Below are 21,437 nucleotides of genomic sequence, written 5' to 3'. Positions count from 1 at the left end.
GAAGGTGACATTAAAGTGCAACATGTATTGTTCTAAAGAGGCACAAAGAGCAAAAAAAGATCATACGATCATAATATTGTAATACCGTATTGACCCAAATCTAAGACGCATCTACAAATAAGCCACACCTTTAAAACTGAAGGCTTATTTATGGGCGTGGCGCGCCTCCCGGTACTACCGCCACCCAAGCCCACGATGCCTGTGCCCCCTTTCCCCATTCAGAGCAGTAGTGTCGGGAGGCATGCGTGCAGTGCTTGGTTCCAAATATAGGCCACACTTTAACTTTTCACAGCCGGAATTTGGAAAAAAAAGTGTGGCTTATATTTGGGCCAATATGATATCAAGCAATCATATCATTCCACAAGCGATCATGATATAGGCATCATGAAATCATGACATCATGAAACCATGAATTCATGAAACCATGAAATCATGAAACCATGACATCATGAATTCATGAAACCATGAATTCATGAAATCATGAATTCATGACACCATGAATTCATGAAATCATGACATCATGAAACCATGAATTCATGAAACCACGAATTCATGAAATCATGACATCACGAAATCATGAATTCATGAAATCATGAATTCATGAAACCATGACATCATGAAATCATGAAATCATGAAACCATGACATCATGAATTCATGAAACCATGAATTCATGAAATCATGAATTCATGACACCATGAATTCATGAAATCATGAATTCATGAATTCATGAAACCACGAATTCATGAAATCATGACATCACGAAATCATGAATTCATGAAATCATGAAACCACGAATTCACAAATTCATGACATCATGAAATCATGAATTCATGAAATCATGAATTCATGAAATCATTAATTCAAACCATGAAACCATGAAATCATGAATTCATGACACCATGAATTCATTAACATGAATTTATGAATTCATGAATTCATGAAATGAAATCATGATTTCATGATTTCATGATATCAAAGTGTGAGATCAAGATATCATGATTTTATGATTGTGTGTTGTCACAATTCGTGAAATTGTGATTCCGTGGCATCGTGGTGTGAAATCGTGGTATGCTTTCATGATTGTATGATATCCGCAATTGTATGATATCACAATTTCATGATATCGAATCACAAAATTATGATATCATGCAATTGTGATATATGGGGGGGGGGTTATGGGAGAGGTACCGTATTGGCCCAAATACAGTGGTACCTCAGGTTAAGTACTTAATTCGTTCTGGAGGTCCATTCTTAACCTGAAACTGTTCTTAACCTGAACTTTAGCTAATGGGGCCTCCTGCCGCCGCGCAATTTCTGTTCTCATCCTGAAGCAAAGTTCTTAACCCGAGGTACTATTTCTGGGTTAGCCGAGTCTGTAACCTGAAGTGTATGTAACCTGAAGTGTATGTAACCCAAGGTATCACTGTACACAAAATGGCTGCCAAGCGAAGGAAACCTGTACTAGGAGATGTTGCTGTTCTTAACCTGATGAAACTGTTCTTAACCTGAAGCACCACTTTAGCTAATGGAGCCTCCTGCTGCTGCCACGCCGCCGGAGCCGATTTCTGTTCTTATCCTGAAGCAAATTTCTTAACCTGAAGCACTATTTCTGGGTTAGCGGAGTGTGTAACCTGAAGTGTATGTAACCTGAAGCGTATGTAACCCGAGGTTCCATTGTAATGCAAAATGGATTAATCTGTTCCAGACCTTTAAAAACAACCCCTAAAACAGCAATTTCTTCTTAATTGTATTTCACTATTAGTATACTTCTTAACTGTATTTCAGTTCAACAATGACTTTGATAAAATACATATTTTGTTATGTGCAAATGGCTTTAGATACCTATTAGGGCCATCAATTACCATATAGCATATATTCAACACAAAAACCAGCGACAATATGTTGTTGACAAAGGACAGCTGGACATATAAAGGGCCCCATTACCTTCAGTAGCTTAGGGCCTCATCAAACCGAAATCCGGCCCTGGGTGGAAGGACTGTCAGAATCCTTATGCCTCCTTCCCATAGCAGAGCAAGTGCTTACTGGGCTCCCTCTCTACTCGGTGCCCGGTGCATGAGGGACCAGTTGCACTGCCCTAAAACCGCCTCTGAGTCTCGCTCCCTAACAAAGGCCAGACTGAAACACAGGGGTCCCCTATGGAATGCTCTCAGCGATTGCTGTGGAGCATAATGGATCAGGCTGTCCTTAAGGTAGTACAGGCCCAAGTTGTTCAGGGCTTTGCTTATTAAAGGGGATGAGTTTCTGCAAAGATGGGAAGCTGCTTTACACTGAGCAAGACTCACTGGTCCATCATGCTTGGAGTTGCCTGCAGTGTCTGGCAGAAGCTCTTCTTGGTTTCAGGCAGGGGAAGTGTTATGTACTGAGTTGAATAGGATCCAAAACGCAGCAGTCTGATTGGTCCTAGAACAATGCAGCAGTATGATTGGTCCGCAGGAGCCACCCAATCCAGCTCCAGGTGGAAGTGAATCCACAACCTGATTGGCCTACAGGAGAATCCCGAAATTAGCCAATCATGTGCAGCCCATTGTGTAAATAATGTATATAAAGCAGATATTTTGGGGGAGCATTCATTTTCCTCCTCACCACTATGAGCTGAATAAAGAGCATGAAATCCACTCTCGACTCCGAGTAGATTTCACTGGCGATGAAGGTGGGATCCCACTGAGCTGACCGCCACACACAGCACCACCACCTGCCGCACCGCTGCCTCGCACCATGTATCTAGGCTTCAGCTCCGGGACCCAAGGAACTCAGAATGGCAACCGACAACAGCTTCTCGCCATTCAACCCAGCATCAGGAGACTGGGAAGCATACACCTCCCATTTCACTTTCCTCCTAGAAGCCAAAGGGGTCACCCATGAAGAAGACACCAAGAAGAGGGCAATATTCTTCAGTGTCTGCAGAGAGGACACGTTCGAAATCGCCCGGGCTCTCCTTGCGCCTGAAGAGGAAGTTCCCAGCCACACTTGGAGATGCTGCCGGGTCTTGAACCTGGGACCTCCTGCATGCAAAGTAGATCCTCTGCCACTGAACTACACCCTTTTGCCAGGCCCAGCTGAGAGAGCACAGCTATGTCTGGGAATGTCCCCTGACTGGTGTCTGGGAAGCTGTTTTCATTTCAGAGGCTTTGATAAGGAGCTAGATGGCCTGATGGCCTGTCCTACTGAGACAGCTCCCTATCTTCATAAACCGTGTATATAATTGTGTGTGTGTGGAGGAGAGAGAGCTACAGCAGAAGCAAGTTAAAACTCTTTTTTGTGTGTGTTTGGGTTCTGAATTTGGACAGAAGCCGAATGCCACACAGTCTGGCAAGGTCTGCCTTTGAGCAGATGGAAATCCTATATGAGGCTGGTGATTCACTGTACTAAAAAAGAAAGCGGGGAAAGAAGAGGAGAAGAAAGAGGAGAAGTGGGGGGGGGGGAGGGAGAAACAGCAACATGCCTGTTAGTCAATGTGCAAAAAGTGACAAAGTTGGGAGGCGGAACGTTTCCAAGTGAAGCAGGTAGTGCTGCTCGCGTCTTGAGTGATGACCAGATGCCAAGGAGGATAGCAGAGCTCCTGCAGATTTCGTAGCTGTTTGGAAGATGGAATTTTGGCAGACGCTACTTGTCAAGGAAAAATCTTCACTTGCTAAGATTCTGCCCCAGCACAGATGCTTAAAAGTGCAGGAAAACACAGGGCTTTGCTGGATCAGGCCAGTGGCTCATCTAGTCCAGCATCCTTATCCAACCAGATGCCCCAAAGGATCTGAGCATAAGAGCTCTCTGCCCAGCTCTGACTTCCAGCAACTGGTACCCAGAAACAGGCTGCTCCGACCGTGGAGGTGGTGCATTAGAAGAGCCTTGTTTGGATCAGGCCAGTGGCACATCTTGCTTGGTCATGTCATGTCTGCAGTGGCTGGCAATAGTCTCCCAAGGCTTCAGGCAAGGGCCTCTCCCAGCTTTACTTGGAGATGCCAATGAGGATTGAACCTGAGACCTTCTGCATGGCAAAGCAGATGCTCTGTCACTAATCTGCTGCCTGGAGATGTGAGGAATCAAACCTAAGTATGTCTGCCTGCAGAGCAGATGTTCTGCCACTGGGCTATGGCTCTGTCTGTCCTGAATTCTCCAATGTTCAGTTTCACCAGATGCTCCAAGAGACAGAACAACTTCTCTTTATCTATTTCCTGCATGCCCATGCACTTCCATCAGGAGACTTCTTTGAGTATCCTTGTTGGTAGCAGACAACTTGGTGTGTGTACATGTGTGTGTGCGCGCGCGCCCGCATACATGTGTTCTTCTTGAGGAGAAACGGCACAGAGCTGGCTCCAGAAGTGTCACCTGCTGGATCGCTTCCTACCTTGCAATTGCAGGCTCCAGTTCAATTTTGTTTTTCAGTTTACTTGTGTGCTACTCTGCCATGGTAGACTGTGCTCAAAGCAGCTCACAATGACATCGGGGAAGTTAGCATAGCAACATAATCGAGATTATTCCCTAACAACTGCAAAAAAGCAAAAAGCAAAGATTAATGCAACTATTAAAAGGCCAAAGAAGCGTCTCCTATTAAGGCACACCAAGATTAGACAATCCACAAATCATGTTAAGGCATAGCAGTAGAAATACAAAAACATCAGTGTAAATAGGAGCTAAAACGGTTCAGCTTAGGGGAGCACAGCAGGGGCTCAGTGGTAGAGAATCCATTTTGCAAGCAGAAAGCCCCTGGTTCAGTACCCAGTGGCATCTCCAGATAGGACTGGGAATGTCCCCTGAAACACTAGGAGAGCCCCTGCCAGTCAGTGTAGACAATACTGAACTATATAAAACAATGGTCTTGCTCAATATAAGGCAGCTTCCTAGGTCCCATCAGAATTAAACATTGTCTCTGGCAACAACCCCTGGATGAGCCAGATGTGGCCTTCAGGCATCTTCATCAAGCCCACACTCTCCCCTCTTGTAAGCAGACTCCAATTGGCTCCAATGACTTTGTCTATATAGGTGTGTGGGTGGATGTGTATGGCTGTGTATAATATCTGTGTATGCATGAGAGAGTGGGGTGGCACCACCCACCACTGCAATGCAGCCCCCTGCAAAGGCTAGCTGCAGGAGAATGCATCTGCCTGGAAAAAAAGAAGTTCCATCACCACCTTGATTCAAAGGTGAATGAATGCAGCTGTCTTTCCAAACCTCGTGTCAAAATATGAAGACAACGAACGCATTGAGCTCTGCACCTTGCCAAAGCAACTCATCTGCAGCCTGACAGCTGTCTGTGATCCTGAAGACCCTGTGGTGTAGTGGTTAAGAGTGATAGACTCATAATCTGGAGAACCGGGTTCGATTCCCCGCTCCTCCACATGCAGCTGCTGGGTGACCTTGGGCCAGTCACACTTCCCTGAAGTCTCTCAGCCCCACTCACCTCACAGAGTGTTTGTTGTGGGGGAGGAAGGGAAAGGAGAATGTTGGCCGCTTTGAGACTCCCTAGGGTAGTGATGAAGTGGGATATCAAATCCAAACTCCTCCTCCTCCTCCTCCTCCTCCTCCTCCTCCTCCTCTTCTTCCCTCCCCTTGTCTTGCCTGCCTGCCACTGTGCCTCCTTCTCCTGCAGTGACCTGTTGTCCATTCTCAGCAATGCTGATCAGCTCCAGGCTACCACTGCAAACTGTCTTAATGCTGCCAAAAAGGCCATTTAGGGCTGACCCCTGCACCCCACTAAACCCAGGCACCAGACGCTTAAGATTCATGGGTGTTGCCCAGGCGTGGGGAACCTTTTTCCACTCAAGGGCTGCAATCCCCTTGTGGATTTCCTTTTGCGGGTGGATGGGGATAGAGGCAAAACATGGCTGAGGCAACGAATGTGATTCCTACCTTTGTACAATAGGCAACATTCCAGCCAGGCAAAGGCACCCAAGGAAGACAAAGAGCAGGGCCAGAGAGGGGGTGTGGCTTTTGGAGGGGGTGTGGTGAAGTGAGAGTCCCCAAGGGCCACCAAGAAGGGCGCATTTGGCCCCTGGGGGCCTGATGATCCTCACAGTTGGCATACCTCAGAGAATTTCAGCCTTTATCAGAGGAGCCATGGGTTGTATCAAAGTAAGTTCTCCTCAGAGTTGTTATCCTGAACTTAGTGGGCCTGAGTAAGCCATGCCCGTAGGACTTATTTATTTATTATTTATTTTGAATAAATAAAATAAATAAATAAAAGCAGCGCAAAGCAACTGGCACTGGATAAAAACCTGCGACTTCTGGAACATTCTTGTGAGCTGTTGGCCTAGCGCAAGCCTAATAGATTTTGGCACAGGGCCCTTCAAGGATCAGTGCCTCCATGACGCTACCAGCTTGTGACAGCAAGAAATATTGGGTCTGGGGTGGGTGGGTGTCAGAATCCACACGAACCCAGGGAAGATAGGAAGGCCTTAGCACAAGGCTCTTCTGCTGCCAGTCAGCAGTTCTTCAAACCTCAGCAGGCTAATAATGTGCATATAATCGATCTAGCTTTTTACAGAGAGTCATTTCCCACCACTGCCACCCCCTTCCCTTTACAGATCCTCCCATCCTTCTCTGACGCATTGCGCTTTTTAATCCATCCAGGTCACCACTTCCTCATCTCGGGCCAGCCACAGGGTCATTGCTAACAATATGCTAATGAGGACAGGCCAATCAATCCCACCCTTAATCAGGCAATCAATCAACACTGCAGGTGTTTCTGATCTCAGCCAACGAGGGGGAATGGTGTGTGTTTTAATGCAAGCTGTGCTTTTGAACTGTGGTTGACGTGGTTGCGCTGTGGGCTCAGGGAGGCAGCCTGGGAAATGGGAGGGAAGCTGGGAGAGGGAAGGATCTTTTGAACTGAAGTGTTGATTCTAGCACCTGTTGACAAATCAAAGGCCTTCAGCATGAATATAGCATTGCGGCCAAGTCCTTAGATCTCTCAAATGATGACTCGGAAGAAGAGCCCGGCTGGTGGATCAGGCCAAAGGCCCATCTAATCCAGCATCCAGTTATCTCAGAGGTCAGACAGATGACCATTACAAGAAGCCCACAAGCAGGACATGGCCTTAATGGCGCTCTCTCTTCCTGAAGTTTTCAGAAACTGGTACTCAGAGGCAACCAGCCTCCAACAGTGGAAGTAGAATGCAGTCATACCTTGGAAGCCAAACAGAATCTGTTCCGGAAGTCCATTCGACTTCCAAAATGTTTGACTTCCAATGCATGGCTTCCAATTGGCTACAGGAGCTTCCTGCTGGATGTTTGACTTCCAAAAGAACGTTCGAAAACTGGAACACTCACTTTTGGGTTTGTGGCATTCGGGAGCCAAAACGTTTGACTGCTAAGGTGTTTGTCAACCAAGGTAGGACTGTATAGCCACTGTGCCTTGTAGCCAATTGCTAGCCTTACCATCCACAAATATGTCTAATCACCTTTTGAACCCACCCAAGTTGGTGGCCATCACTGCTTCTTGTGGAAGTTTATAAAATTATGCAAGGCATGGAGAAAGTGCATAGAGAAGACTTTTGCTTCTTCTCTCAAGACTTTTGCTTGTTCTCTCAACACTAGACCTCATGGATATTCAGTTAACCAGAATGCTGGAAGATTTGGGGCAGATAAAAGTATGGAACTCACTCCCATATGAAGCAACGAACTTGGTCCCAACTTTTTCCCAACAGTTGTCATGCACCTCCTGCCAAGCTTTTAAAGATGAGATGGTGTGAGCTTACTTGGGAGACTCCCTCACCAAACACGTGCTTCATTGGGGTGTGTCTGGTCACACCTATGGGGCAGTGTTAGAAATTAGGCAGACCTCAGGTGTGCTTTGTGACTGGTGTGGGTCAAACTGTGACCACATGGAGGTCTCTGGATGCCAGGTTGGTACCTGAGATCTCCACCTGGCTGGCCCCACCAGCTTTCTTAAGCTTATTTATTGCATTTATATCCCACCCTTTTGTCCAAGGAGCACATGGTTCACCAATAGTTGGCCTACTGATCCATCAAGCTCAGTACTGTTGACACTGACTGGCAGCAGCTCTCTGGCATTTTGAATAGGAAGTTTCTCCCAGCCCTCCCTTGAAATGCCAAGGAGTGAATCTGGACCTTTTGCAAGAAAGGCAGAGGCTCTACTCCTACAGCCCTTGCCAAGAGGTGGGGAAAGGTTCTGCTGCAATAAAACAACAAAGCAATGGCACAGGTTTTAAAGTGTGGGAGTGGTGAAATTGCTGAGTGGAAGGAAGCAGAGCAGGGATATCCTTTGGATCTCAGAACCAGGGAGTGGGGTCCAGTACTCAGATACTCAATTTATACCTGGGCTAGCCATAAGGACATAAACAGAGCCCTGTTGGATCAGGCCAAAGACACATCTAGCCCCCCACAGGGCTACAGCTCCCAGAGTTCTATGCATTCTCAGCACAGAAAATGATAAACTACAACTTTCTGATTTTGTTGATAAAACTGGTAAGTTTGAATCCAAAAAGAGCTCAAAAGAAACTGTCCTGACTTTGTAAATAATGTAATGTTATAACGTATAGCAGGGACGCAGTGTGGTGCTGTGGGTTAAACCACAGAGCCTAGGACTTGCTGATCAGAAGGTTGGCGGTTCGAATCCCCGCGACGGGGTGAGCTCCCATTGCTCGGTCCTTGCTCCTGCCAACCCAGCAGTTCAAAAGCACGCCAGTGCAAGTAGATCAATAGGTGCCGCTCCAGCAGGAAGGTAAACGGCGTTTCCATGCACTGCTCTGGTTCGCCAGAAGCGGCTTAGTCATGCTGGCCACATGACCCGGAAGCTGTATGCCGGCTCCCTCGGCCAATAAAGCAAGATGAGCGCCGCAACCCCAGAGTTGGCCACGACTGGACCTAATGGACCTTTACCTGTCCTTAACGTATAGCTATGATTCCCCTATGAGTGTTCTGTGTGATCGTCTTCATTAATTCCAAACTTACGAAAGGTTATAAATTTATAAACCATCTTTTAATCAGTGCTAAGATTTCAGCAATGTTCTGCTTCCATCGAGTAGATAAAGAAGAGAATGAGGTTTTGTTTCTCATGATCAGACGCTATTAAGTTTCCTAGCCCTGCACCTCCGGTTACTTTAATCCAGACCTGCTTTCCAGTCTTAACTAATGTCCATACTTGACGGACCTGGACAGAGGGACGACTATGTTGATTCAGTTCTCTTAACTGTTCAGTCTCAAGGTCAGCTCATCTTATTTCTGCATCAGTTTGTTATTTGGGTGGAAGGTATCCTGATATATGCTGGAAGCTGCCTAGATTAGCTGGGTACAAAATAATAATAATAATAATAATAATAATAATAATAATAATAATAATGTTTGTCAGCTTTTTCATGTACATTTCTCCGATTAACATATATTTTTGTAGGCACCGCTGCCCCATCTACGCATTTTTGCAAGCAATTTTGCATTACCATTAAGTATTATTCGTTTTACTATTACTACTTCTACCTCTACTCCTACTCCTACAATAATAAGAAAAACAAAAACAAATTATTTATATACCACAATGCCAAAGTAGGCTCCTAATGTAAAAACTCACTGCAAAGTCAGTAAAATATAAACACTGAAAATTAAAATATGTAATGAAACATCCCCATTAAAGTGTAAGCACCCATAGTTAAAATGCACAATAAAGCAGCCCCATTAAAACAGCACAGCAATTAAAATGTGTGTGTGTGTTGCATTCAGTATATATGCATTTTTACGAATGCTTCCTCCCCGAATAGACTTATTTCTGTACTCATATTTTTCTTCACTTGGAAAGCTGTAGGGCAAAAACCCAAAGGGCAAATTTTGAAGGATAGCAGCTTTTCTCTCCACATACAGTTCTGGAGAGTGTGGATTAGGTATGTTCACAAAATGAATCAAATTTTCTCCCAGTTCCCTGAAGACTGGACTCCTGATAATATAAGTGCATCTTCCCCACCCACAGGCTGAAAATGTTTCCTGATAAATCCATTTAATTTGTGCAAAAAACAAACCACCACCTTTTTTATATATAGGATTGCTGGTACCACTGGTCTTTGAAAACTGCATTGCCTATCTGAGACAATTCGATATGAGAGGCCTTGTGACTTCCCCTCGTTAGCTGATTTAATTGCACTGAAGGCCAAGTGTTAATCAGGCTGTGGATAAGGGAGTTCTTGGCCTTCGCAGAAATGGCTGAGGATGCATGTCCCTGGTGGGAGTTTAATTAAAAGTCAGGCCCTACCATGAGGCAATCTGAGGCAGCCACCCTAATCAATGGATTTAGGGCACCATTAAAGGTGGCAGAGTGCGACATCCACTGATCAGTTTTCCCTCACTGACCCCCAGTGAAATGAACAGAAGCCTCTTTCTCCCTGATGTGTAGTTACTACAAGTGGGGCTCTGTAAAAACCAGTCCTCTGGTTTCTCAAAGGTTTTCTTCCTCTGCTTTTTCTTCCTCTTCCTCTTCCTCTTCCTCTTCCTCTTCCTGTTGTTTTAAGGCTTCAGTTGTCCTGCTGCATTCTCAGGAGACTAGAATATCAGGGGGCGTGGGGTTCTCAACTTTGTGAGGTGACAGAATAAAATGGGAAGCTACCTTGTTCCAACTAGCGCAGTACTGTGTACATTGATGTTCCCATAGTTCAAGAGCACTTTCCAGAATTGGTATGACAGAGTGTGGGAAATGACACTATAGAGCCATGAGAGGTGAAACTGACATACCGGTAGTTAAAGTCCTTAAGGACTGGCTTCCTTTTATTTCGTTCATTAATTCTTACCCAGAGGACCCCTGACCACATACTATTCAGAATTCCCTGCCAGTTGAGATCAGGCAGGGACTCTACTGTATTTTTGTCAGATGGCTACTAACAAGCCTACCCAGATATTTGGAACATTGACGCATGATTTAATCTCTTTTTCACTTTTTTGAACATTTACAATTATTGTTGTTAACTCTTCTCACTGACAATTTCATTATACGTTTTTTGTAAACTGCTTTCGGGTTTCATTTTGACAATTGAGCAGTATATAATTATTACGGAAAAAAATTAAAAACCACTTTTTGGACAGGTTTGGTGTCTTGATTCTTGACATATTATCGCTTTCATTAATACAAAATTAATTTTCGAATATGGATTGCATCTGTCTTAGTGTATTGCAGCTTATTACAGGTACATCCTTTTGTTTGGCCTCCTTTTTTAAAACTGACACAACAAGCCTCTATTGCATGATAAAAACTAGCAGAGGACACATTCCAAGCCAAACAAAGGCTCTCAAGGAGGGTGCTGAGAAGGGCTGGGCACGGGGCACAGGGAGAGCTCAGAGGGCCAGGTAGAATGAAACGTAGGGCCACATTTGCTCCTGGTGCCTGAGGGCCCCACCTTGCCATAGCAGATGAGCTATAGGCATTCACTCCACATGAGTCAAACGAATACCGTATTTTCCACTCTATGAGACGCACCAGACCATAAGACGCACCTAGTTTTTGGAGGAGGAAATCAAGAAAAAAAATATTCTGAATCTCAGAAGCCAGAACAGCAAGAGGGATCGCTGTGCAGTGAAAGCAGCAATCCCTCTTGCTGTTCTGGCTTCTGGGATAGCTGCGCAGCCTGCATTCGCTCCATAAGACATACACACATTTCCTCTTACTTTTTAGGAGGGAAAAAGTAAGTCTTATAGAGCAAAAAATACGGTAACTCTCATTTGTTCTTTCCTTGTTTCACTTCTGCACAGTAAGCATCTTCCGAAGCCAGGGAGGGCATGCATATTACAAGTGCACAGGCTCGTCAGAAGGTTTATGGGCAGGAATTACTCATAAGCCTTCAGGACGAATCTGTTGAGCTGTAGCCTGGAGGTGTAAGGTGGTGGGGAGAGCAGAGAGACAGGGGGAGGAAGGAGACAGTGGAGAGATCTTCAAATCAGGAGCAGCTGGAACAGCTGGGTTGCAAATCCTGATGGGGTAGGTTTTGGCCGACAGTGTTTTCCAGTGGAAGCACCCAGAATCTAAGGAGATGCAAGAGGCAAAAGGAGACCACAAGGCGTGTTCCGGGGGAGGGGGAGAGAAAGACGTGAAAAGTCTTGTTAGGCTGCCAGACAAAATGTTCTTAAGTGGCGAGGCAGCCAAGCTGAGTCAGAGAGGGTAAGAACAGAAGGTCCTGGGTTCATTCCCAACTGGCACCTCCAGGTAAGGCTGGGAAAGACCCCTGCCAGAAATCCCAGAGAGTCACTGCCAGTCAGTGTAGACAGCACTGAGCTACATGGACCACAATGGTCATACTTGGGCTTCCTGTGCTCCTATATCAATCAGCACTTTATTCATAGGAACTAGAATCTTAATTCATTTTTAGGGGGAGGGTCACAGCTCAATGGCAGAGCCCCTGCTTTTGAAGGCCCTGGGCTCCGTCCCCATCATCTCCAGGTGGGGCTGGGATGGTTTCCTGTCTGAAACCCTGGAGAGCCTCTGCCAGTCGAGATAGTAGAAGACAGCTTCTTATGTTTCTCTTAGGTCTGCTCAGGCCATTTCACATAAAGGAATACTTAAACCATGGGAATCATGGAAGCTCTGCATTTTTATGGAATAAAGGAAACAAGCTTGGACCACCCGACTTACAAGCACTTTGCTGGTTCAGTAAAGACATTGAAGGGGAGGGCCATAGCTGAGGGACAGGACAACTGCTTTGTGTGCAGAAAGCCTCAAGTTCAAGTGTAGGGCCTGGGGCAGCTCAATATGTTTTGGCACCTGAGGCAAACCACAAAATGACGCTCCCCTCCCTGCCAGGGAGAGTGAAGATCAGGAACAAGGGAGGAATAAAGATTGACATGTATAGGGTTGTCATATGTCTGGAATGCCTTATTGGGTCGAATTCCCAAAGCTCAACAGCTTTTGTGTCCAGATTTTGACCTCTTGAAATATGGCAACCCTACCCCTGTAGCTCCTGCCGCCTGAGGTGGTCACCTCACCTTGTCTCATGGGTGAGCCAGTCCTGTATTGGATGTCTTGCCTTGAGGGGAGGGGAGAAGAAGCAGCATATATGAATGGAAGAGGCAGCTTGTTTGTTTATAAAAAGTTGTTGCTGCTTCTTCTCCCCTCCCCTCAAGGCAAGACATCCAATACATATATGTGTGTGTGTGTGTGTGTGTGTGTGTGTGTGTGTGTGTGTGATGCTTATTGCTGCAATCTTAGATAAATGGCTTTATGAGGTCCACCTGAAAAGCAGCATATAAATACTGTTATTAATTAATAACCCCCCCCCCAGTGCCATCACCATATAGGGAATTTAATGGGGACAGAGAAGGCTACTTTGTAGCAGGACACACATTTATTTATTGCATTTATATCCAACATTTTTTTTTCTCCAAAGAGCTGAAGATGGTGCACATGGCTCTACCCCATCTCAATTAATCCCCACAAAAGCCTGTTAGGTTAAGCTGAGAGGCAGTGACTGGCCCAAGGCCACACCCAGTGTGCTTCATGGCTAAGTGGAGAGATTTGAACCCTGGTCTCCCCCAGATCTCTTCCACTCTAACTATTACACAGCACTGGCTGTCATTGCTCCACCCAGCTCAGTATTTTCAACACTGACTGGCAGCAGCTCTCCAGGGTTTCCGGGAAATAATCTTATCCCAGCCTTACCTGGAGATGCCATCAGGGACTGAACCTAGGACATTCAATCTGCAAAGCAGGTGCTCTACCACTGAGTTATGTAACTTTTACCCATTCTGGAAAACTCCGGTGAATCTCTGCCGGATCAGGATGGCTCCCTTGCAAAGTGGCACTCGTCCTTTTGCTTAGAAGCAGTTGACTTTCTCTAGGCCCGCAGGAGGAGAATGGGCCCTGGCCGTCTCCCTCATCACGCAACCACGCAACCGTGGTTTGCGCCTTGGGTCCATTGTTCCCGCTTCAGCTCTTCGTCTGAAATACGTGAGGCATTGTTCAGAACAATGTCAGATTTGCCAGAGGAGGGATCTCAACTCTCGAGTGACTTCATTAGCTCCAGTGCCTCTAGTCAGTTAAAGTCGCCGCAATTCATTATCTCACAACAGACTGACTTTCCCCCCTCGCCCTCTCACACGCAGGATCCTCATTAGCCAGGAATACAGCACCAGTTAATGGCTCTATTAACTTAAACTCTTTGGACTTGTTTTTAACTTTTTGCTCTGCCAGAGGTCTCCTCTTTAACCTGATCAGGCTGCAGGTGGAGACTCTGGAAGGGAATTAAGTTGTCCTTAATTGCACAATCTAAGCCTCCCCACACCACCCCCTCCTGCCCCATGCACACCCCATCCCCCCGTCAAGAGATTCCTCTGAAAGTTGGTGGTTTTCGGTTTGCAAGGATTATCGGAGTGATTTGCAAAAAACTGTTACATAGGGGTAATGCTGTTCTAGCACTTGGGATGAAGGTCTGCAGAGCCTGTAGTGTCCTTAGGATATATGGTCAAATAAACAGGTATAAACAACCTGAGCAAAAGGTGGAAGGGCTTTCAGCATTAACATCCCAACAGATTTTGCATCTCCATTAGTCACAGTTTGGCATCCATCACAGAACAAGCATGTATCTGTTTCTCTAGCTTCCATCCTGATTCCAGCTCAGCTCATGATCTCCTACCTGGCAGCTAGGTGGAGGGGAAGCCCACCCATTAGCCTGGAGGGCACCATCACTTAGTTGTAGCTCTTGCAACCTAGTTCAACCTTTGGGGATGCTGATGAGGACCCTTAATTGGCCAGGTAAGGTCATGTGTCTTGCAAAGACTAGTTCAGCAACTTCCTCTCTTAGATTCCAGCCTCACTGGGCACAGAACCTCAAGAATTGGAAGGGACTCAGGTCATCATCTGGACTGACCTGCCACACCCACAACAATGCTCATCCATCTTACATGTGAAAAATATTGCTGTTATGTGAGCTACTTCCCAGTCCCATGATCCTCCTGACCCTAAAGAAATATCACTTGTGATAATCTAGTTTTACTGTTAGGGTAGCCTACCTGGCATGTTGATTTGCCTGCAGTAGCAAAAGTAGAGGATGCTTCTTTCCCTGCTAAAACAGATATTGCTAGACTACAACTCTCATAATTCCTGGCTACTGCTGACTGGGGCTCATGGGAAATGGAGTGCAACATTTGGAGAGAATTAGATTCCTCATCCCGCTGCAGAATACTATATACGTAAGGGAGTACAGTGGTACCTCGGGTTACAGACGCTTCAGGTTACGGACTCTGCTAACCCAGAAATAGTACCTCGGGTTAAGAACTTTGCTTCAGGATGAGAACAGAAATCGCATGGCGGTGGCGCAGCGGCAGCAGGAGGCCCCATTAGCTAAAGTGGTACCTCAGGTTAAGAACAGTTTCAGGTTAAGAATGGACCTCTAGAACAAATTAAGTTCTTAACCCGAGGTACCACTGTATCTGCCCACCTTGTATACTTCTTTCTTTTTTTGGCACCTTCAGAATTTCATGTGAATCTCAACCTGCTTGTCAGGGACTGGGCAGATGAAGAGCAGTGGTGGAGACCATCTTCCCAGGAGCCTTCCAGAGAGGAAGAAGGGACAGATAGTATAGATCTACAATACTGGTTCGACACAGGGCACACCCAAGAGGAAGAAGAAGAAGAGGGAATAAGTTGGGAAATGATGGGAGATGAGGAGCCAGGTAGCATTGAGCAGGCACAGCCCGAGCAGCAGCTGACTGACATGCTGTTGTGTCTCCCAGAACCCGTCCCTTTCCCCAAAACCAGACGTTCACTGAGAATAGCAGAGCAGAGGGCTCAAAGGCAGGTGGCCCTTAACAGCATCCATATGAGAGGGGAGGAGTATGGGAAAGTATGGAGAAGGGGGAGCTTCATTCAGAGCAATGTTAGATACTGAAAGGTGCTTGGTTGCCTTGCCTTGACATCTGGAATAATAATAATAAAAAGGACTAAAAAGCCCGTGTTTTTTCTGCCTCTCTGCTTTCCTGGGCAGCACCCTGACACTGCCGTTCTGCTACTAGTTATAAGGGCTAAGCTCTTCCTTCACTAATGGAGGCAGTATCACCTCTGAATACCAGCTCCCGAGACTCACACACCAGGAGGGATGTTGTTGTACTTGGGTTCCGCTTGCCAGCTTCCCATAAGGGGCTTCTCGTTGGCCATTGTGAGAACAGAGTGCTGGACTAAATGGGCATTTGGTTTGATCTGGCAGAGCTCTTCTTATGTTTTTATATATGCTTGACTGCAATCTCATAAACTTTTCTGTGGAGTCATTCATTACTAGGACGTCCCTTCCTAGAGGGTTTGAGAAGGACTCCTTCCTCTGTATCATTATAGTCACAAGCTTCAGACAGTTCCTGTCCTAGAACTCCCATCATTCCTGACCATTGGACCTCCTACTGGGGCTGCTGGCAGCTGAGGCCCAATGGTATTTGGGGAGGCAAATTTCCCTGCTTTAAAACTTGTTGACAATTAACACCTCTCCTCTCCCATCTAAAATTTAAAATGGTCCGCATGCACTTGACTTAGAAGGAAGAAGATAAGAACATAAGGAGAGCCTGCTGAATCAGGCCAATGCCCATCTAGTCTAGGATCATGTTCTCACAGTGGCCAACTAAATGCCTGTGAGAAATCCTCAAGCAAGACCTGGGCTTAAGAGCTTTCTCTCCTCCTGTGATTTCCAGCAACAGATATTCAGAGGCATCACTGCCTCCATGGCTAGTAGCCTTTTCTTCTATGAATTTGTCCAATCCTCTTATAAAGCCATCCAAGTTAGTGGCTATCATTGCTTCCTGTGGGAGTGAGTTCCACAGTTTAACCATGAGCTGTGTGAAGAAGTACTTTCTTTTGTCTGTACCAAACCTTCCAACATTCAGCTAGACTGGATCTCCAGGAGTTCTGGTGTTATGAGGGAGTCAACAAAAAAGAAAACTTTATCCACATTCTCCATGCCTTGCATAATCTTATAAACCTCTGTCATATCACCTCTTATTCTTCTTTCTCTTTAATAGCTAAGTTCTAAGATTTGTGTGTTCCCATCCCAGATCTGAAATACTGGATTGACAAGAGGGGCAGACTTTTATTTCTTTAATTCTGCCTGTTCCAGTTCCTTTCTGCAGTATTTCACACCTCAATTTTTATTCCCTGAAAAACGCTGTTTCACCTTGATCTTTTGCAGAGGTCAGGAAGAATGGTCAGGCACAAGACGAGCGTGTTAATACTCAGCATTATAACCTTTGGAGATTCCTGTCACATTCTGGCCGGGCCGGCCTTCTGGGCCAGGTTCAATCCTGGGCTGGTCGCCCAATTGCTGCTATTGAGTCTGAAAGATCAGCGAGTAATCATGGCCACTGTGCTGAAATGCATTATTCATTAGAGGCCCTCTTCTTGCCCTTATCATGAAAGATCAGGCTTGGTTCAAACAATATTTAAAAGCAGATTATTATTATTTTTGTATGTTCAGGCATTAAGATTTAAAATCCCATCAGTCCTAACAAAATGAAAATCTTGGCTCTTTGAATGGCCTTATGAAATCATTTCTGTGTCTCTGGATCTGCCAAATCCTTCAGACACAGTGTGGGGAACCTCAGGTCCAGGAGATGGTTCTGGCCCTCCAGCCTTCTCTACATGGCCCTCAGAATCCTTCCCCAGCTCATGCCCCTCCCTCACCAGCCTTGCTCGGTGCTAATGTCATAGACAGTTTTGGAAAGTCCTGACCTTTGCCTGTTGGTTACTATTTCTTGGGCCACTGATCGCTTGTGTTGCTTTTGCTTGGACCTTTTACCACTTCTGCAACATCATTTGTGCAATGAATGAAAATGAATTTGCAATTGAAGGTGAAAATGGATCATCCATTTAGATAACAGTCCCTAAAAAAACAGACGGCTTCCATCATCAGAGGAATAAAGAGGTCAGAATCCTCTTTTGACTATAACGTTGCATGCATTGTTAACAAATTGTTTGTTTTAAACATTGTTATTTTATTACATCAGCTGTTTATTATTGATCGTCTTTATGTCCTGTCCCTTGCCTGACATTCTCAGGACAGCAGGTGCCTGTCCCTGAGAGGTGCTGCCTGGCCCAAAGTTATCAAGTAATCTTTATGTGTGGATTTGAACCCTGATTTCCCTAGTCTAAAAGCCCAAGTCTCTCATACCTAATCCTGGACTGACACCAGCCATGGAGTACTCCAAGGATAACACCACTTGTTGAGCATCTTAACCAGCAGACAGGGTCTTCTAGTACTGGTATTTAGGATCCCCTTGGGGTGCCCTCCGGGTCGGGACTTGCTGGAGAATCCCTGTAGCTGTTGGAGGAAAAGGTGGTGGTGCTCCAGTCCTTGAGAACATCAGCACCAAAGGTCCAGCCTGAACAACAGCATCATAGCATACATCTATGCGCCCAGGGTTGTTGTGCTACTCTTGAGTAAGGGGCCAGCTTGTAAGCAATCCCTGAAAGTTATTTAGTGCTAGTGGCTGTGGTCAGTGCATGGTCCAGGAGGCCTGAGGTTCCCCACTCCTGAAGTAAGATTTAACTGTCTGAGTGGAGGAATGGCAGATGAAGATGATGAACTTTTTGGAGCTGGCCGACCTGATTGGAAGAACCCGTGAACAGAAAGAGGAGGAGCATCAAGAAGAATGGACGAAATTCAAGGACTATTTAGCTAGAAATTCTAACATAACATAAGTAGAACTACTTGTAAGTACCAAATTGGCCTAGGAGTAAAATATGTTGAATTGTATAACATTATGGATTGAGAACATTATGAAAAGAAAGAAAGATGTTAATTGAATAAGTTAATTTTATTTGAAAGTGGATATTGGAAAACTGCTACAATGAATTCTATGGAAACGCAGTTAGGGGGGATTTGAGGAAGTCATTCAACAAGGATATTTAAATTGGGATTCTACAAGTTAGGATACATGTTTGTTTGTTTGTTTGTCTATTTAGTATTGTAATGTTTTTCTTTTGTGTTTGTTATAAATTTGAAAAACCAATAAAAACATTTTGGGGGAAAAGTAAGATTTAACTGTCTGTCTGGTATGTATCTCTATGTGATTTTTTTGTGTTGGGATGGGGAGGGGAAGTATAATCTTATCTGCCTCAGCCAGCAAAATGTATTGGGTCCAACACGCAAATCCCTACACTGCTCTGGCCCTTTTAATTTTATTTATATTATTGTGGCATCTGTAACTGTGCCAGTTTTGCATATCGAAGTGGGTATGTATGGCGTCAGGCCATCTCTCAGGTAAACTGGCTCCAAGCTGTTAAAGGCTTTGTACACCACTGGTAATACTTTGAACTTGACCGGTTAGCAAATCAGCAACCAGTTCAGGTCTCTGAGCACAGGTGTTATACACTGACAGGGCCTCAGTCCTGTCAGCGATCATGCAGCAGCATTCTGTGCTGGCCTACTTTGAATTCTGCCTCACACAAAAGGCCCATTCTAGATCAACCACTGAGTGACAATTAGCTCTTTGACAACAAAGAGACTTGTGGCATTTTCAAGACTGGCAAAATTTATTAGGCATCAGCTTTTGTGAACTTCGATGGATGTGAGACACATTCAGAGACTGTATTGTTAATCTGCCGGGTGGTGTAGGGTTTAGTTTCCGGTGGATAATGTGAAAGGAATGAAGATGCCAAGAGGCGAAATCTTGAGTGGGGCCAGAATAAATGAGCCGAGTGGCTCCTTCCAACTGGGCTCGGTAGGAGCTCTCTGATGGCACAGTTGAACCCGATTAACTTTTCAAGGGTTGGGGACCTCCTGTGGCTACCGGGAAATGAAGGCGCAACTGCCCTCCCTGCCACGCTATGGACCCCCTTGCCTATTCTGGCCTTTGTTCCCTTTGTCTGACGAGGAAAAGGCTCTGTGTGTCAACAAATAGGCATTATGGAGGGCTTCTTTCCCTGCTGCTTCCTCTGAATTACCAGACAAAATAAACAAATAAATAAAGAAATAACCTCCAAAGACGGAAATCTGGAGGTCAGGCTCTGAAAAGGGGGAAAAGGAAACACAGAGTCGGAGTTGAGGCAGACATGAATTATAGAATCATACAACTGTAAGGTTTGGATGGGACCCAAAGGGTCATCTAGCCCAACCCCCTGCAGTGCAGGAATTGTGAAGAGGAGTGCTTAAGAAAGGAAATAATGCTGTGGCATTTCTCTCGGTATTTGGACATGTGCCCTGATTATTATTTTTTTTAATGTGTGGTCTGGAAGCAATTGCAAAGGCAGATGTGTTGTCTAATGGACCAGGCAGCTGAGTTAGCTTAATCACAAGGTCATGGGTTTGAGTCCCACATCGGACAAAATATTCCTACGCTGCAGGGGGTCAGACTGGGTGGCCCTCGTGGTCCCTTCCAACTCTACCAATTCTATGATTCTAAGAGAGCTCTCCTCTTCTGCAGTCAGGAACCTTAAACCCAGGGGCCAAATGCAGCCCTCCAGACTTCTCTGCCAGGCCTGTGGGACTTTCTAGGCTACGCAGCTTCCTAGGTCACACCCCCTGTCCTCAGGTGACACACCTCAATCTGTACCTTCCCCAGGAGCTTTTTCTTGCCTGGGATGTGCCCTTCAGCTGTAATCATGTCTGTTGCTTGCCTGGATAGAGGACAGAGAGTGAGGGGAGGGGTATCTCTGAGTGTATGCAGAAACAAGCCTAGTTCACAAAGGTAAAGCGAGAATACATTCCTCCCCCCACTTTTGCTTCTGGTCCTGCCCACCACCTTGGAAGGTTGCCCAGAAGGGAACATGGCCCTCGGTTGAAAGGCTCCTGCACCCACTCACAGCACACAAAGCATTGCGTAAATACTAATAATGAACTCATTATTCAGGTGTGCCTCCGTAGTTATCCAAAACATCACCTTCCATCCATAAGAGGAAGGAATCAGAGAAACCTAAGGCCTCTGTTAAAAAACCGCGCCAGTTTTCTGTAGGGGGGAGAGTCCTAAAGGGATAGGGGGAACCCAAAGGCCACAGAATGCTGATTGTAGTAGGAAATGGAAAGCAGGGGACCAGGGTATGGAAGGCAGCACTGCAGAGGAGGGCAGGGCTGTCTGGCACCCTACTCCATGATAAAATAAAGTTCTGGTCCCATTTGAATTTCAGTCTTCAGGAGCACCCCCCCACCCACACCCCACTTCTCCACACACACCTTCCCCTCCCCTCCCCATTTCTGGTGTTACTGGTCCACTGTTAGCATCCAGGAAGTTTGTGGGAACTTGGCAATACGGAGGGATGCTGTTTTCTTGGCTCCAGAATAAACTCTGCATGCCCGGAACTACAGCAAGGAGAAACGAAATTGGAGATCAGAGCTGTCATGTCTTGTAACATTTCTCGTGGGGGTCACCTTTCCTTCCAGAGCATGATTTTTTAGGATTTGACTTTGGGATATTGATTTTGAATTTCCTTGTTTTTGTGTCCTGTTAATTTTCACTTGTTTCCTCTTCTTCTTCTTTCTGCAAAGCAAGCCCAGAGTCACCTTCAGCTCCTCTCTGATTTTG

This window comes from Podarcis raffonei, chromosome Z (assembly GCF_027172205.1).
Source record: "Podarcis raffonei isolate rPodRaf1 chromosome Z, rPodRaf1.pri, whole genome shotgun sequence".
NCBI lineage: Eukaryota > Metazoa > Chordata > Lepidosauria > Squamata > Lacertidae > Podarcis > Podarcis raffonei.
This window is presented reverse-complemented; position numbering follows the sequence as displayed.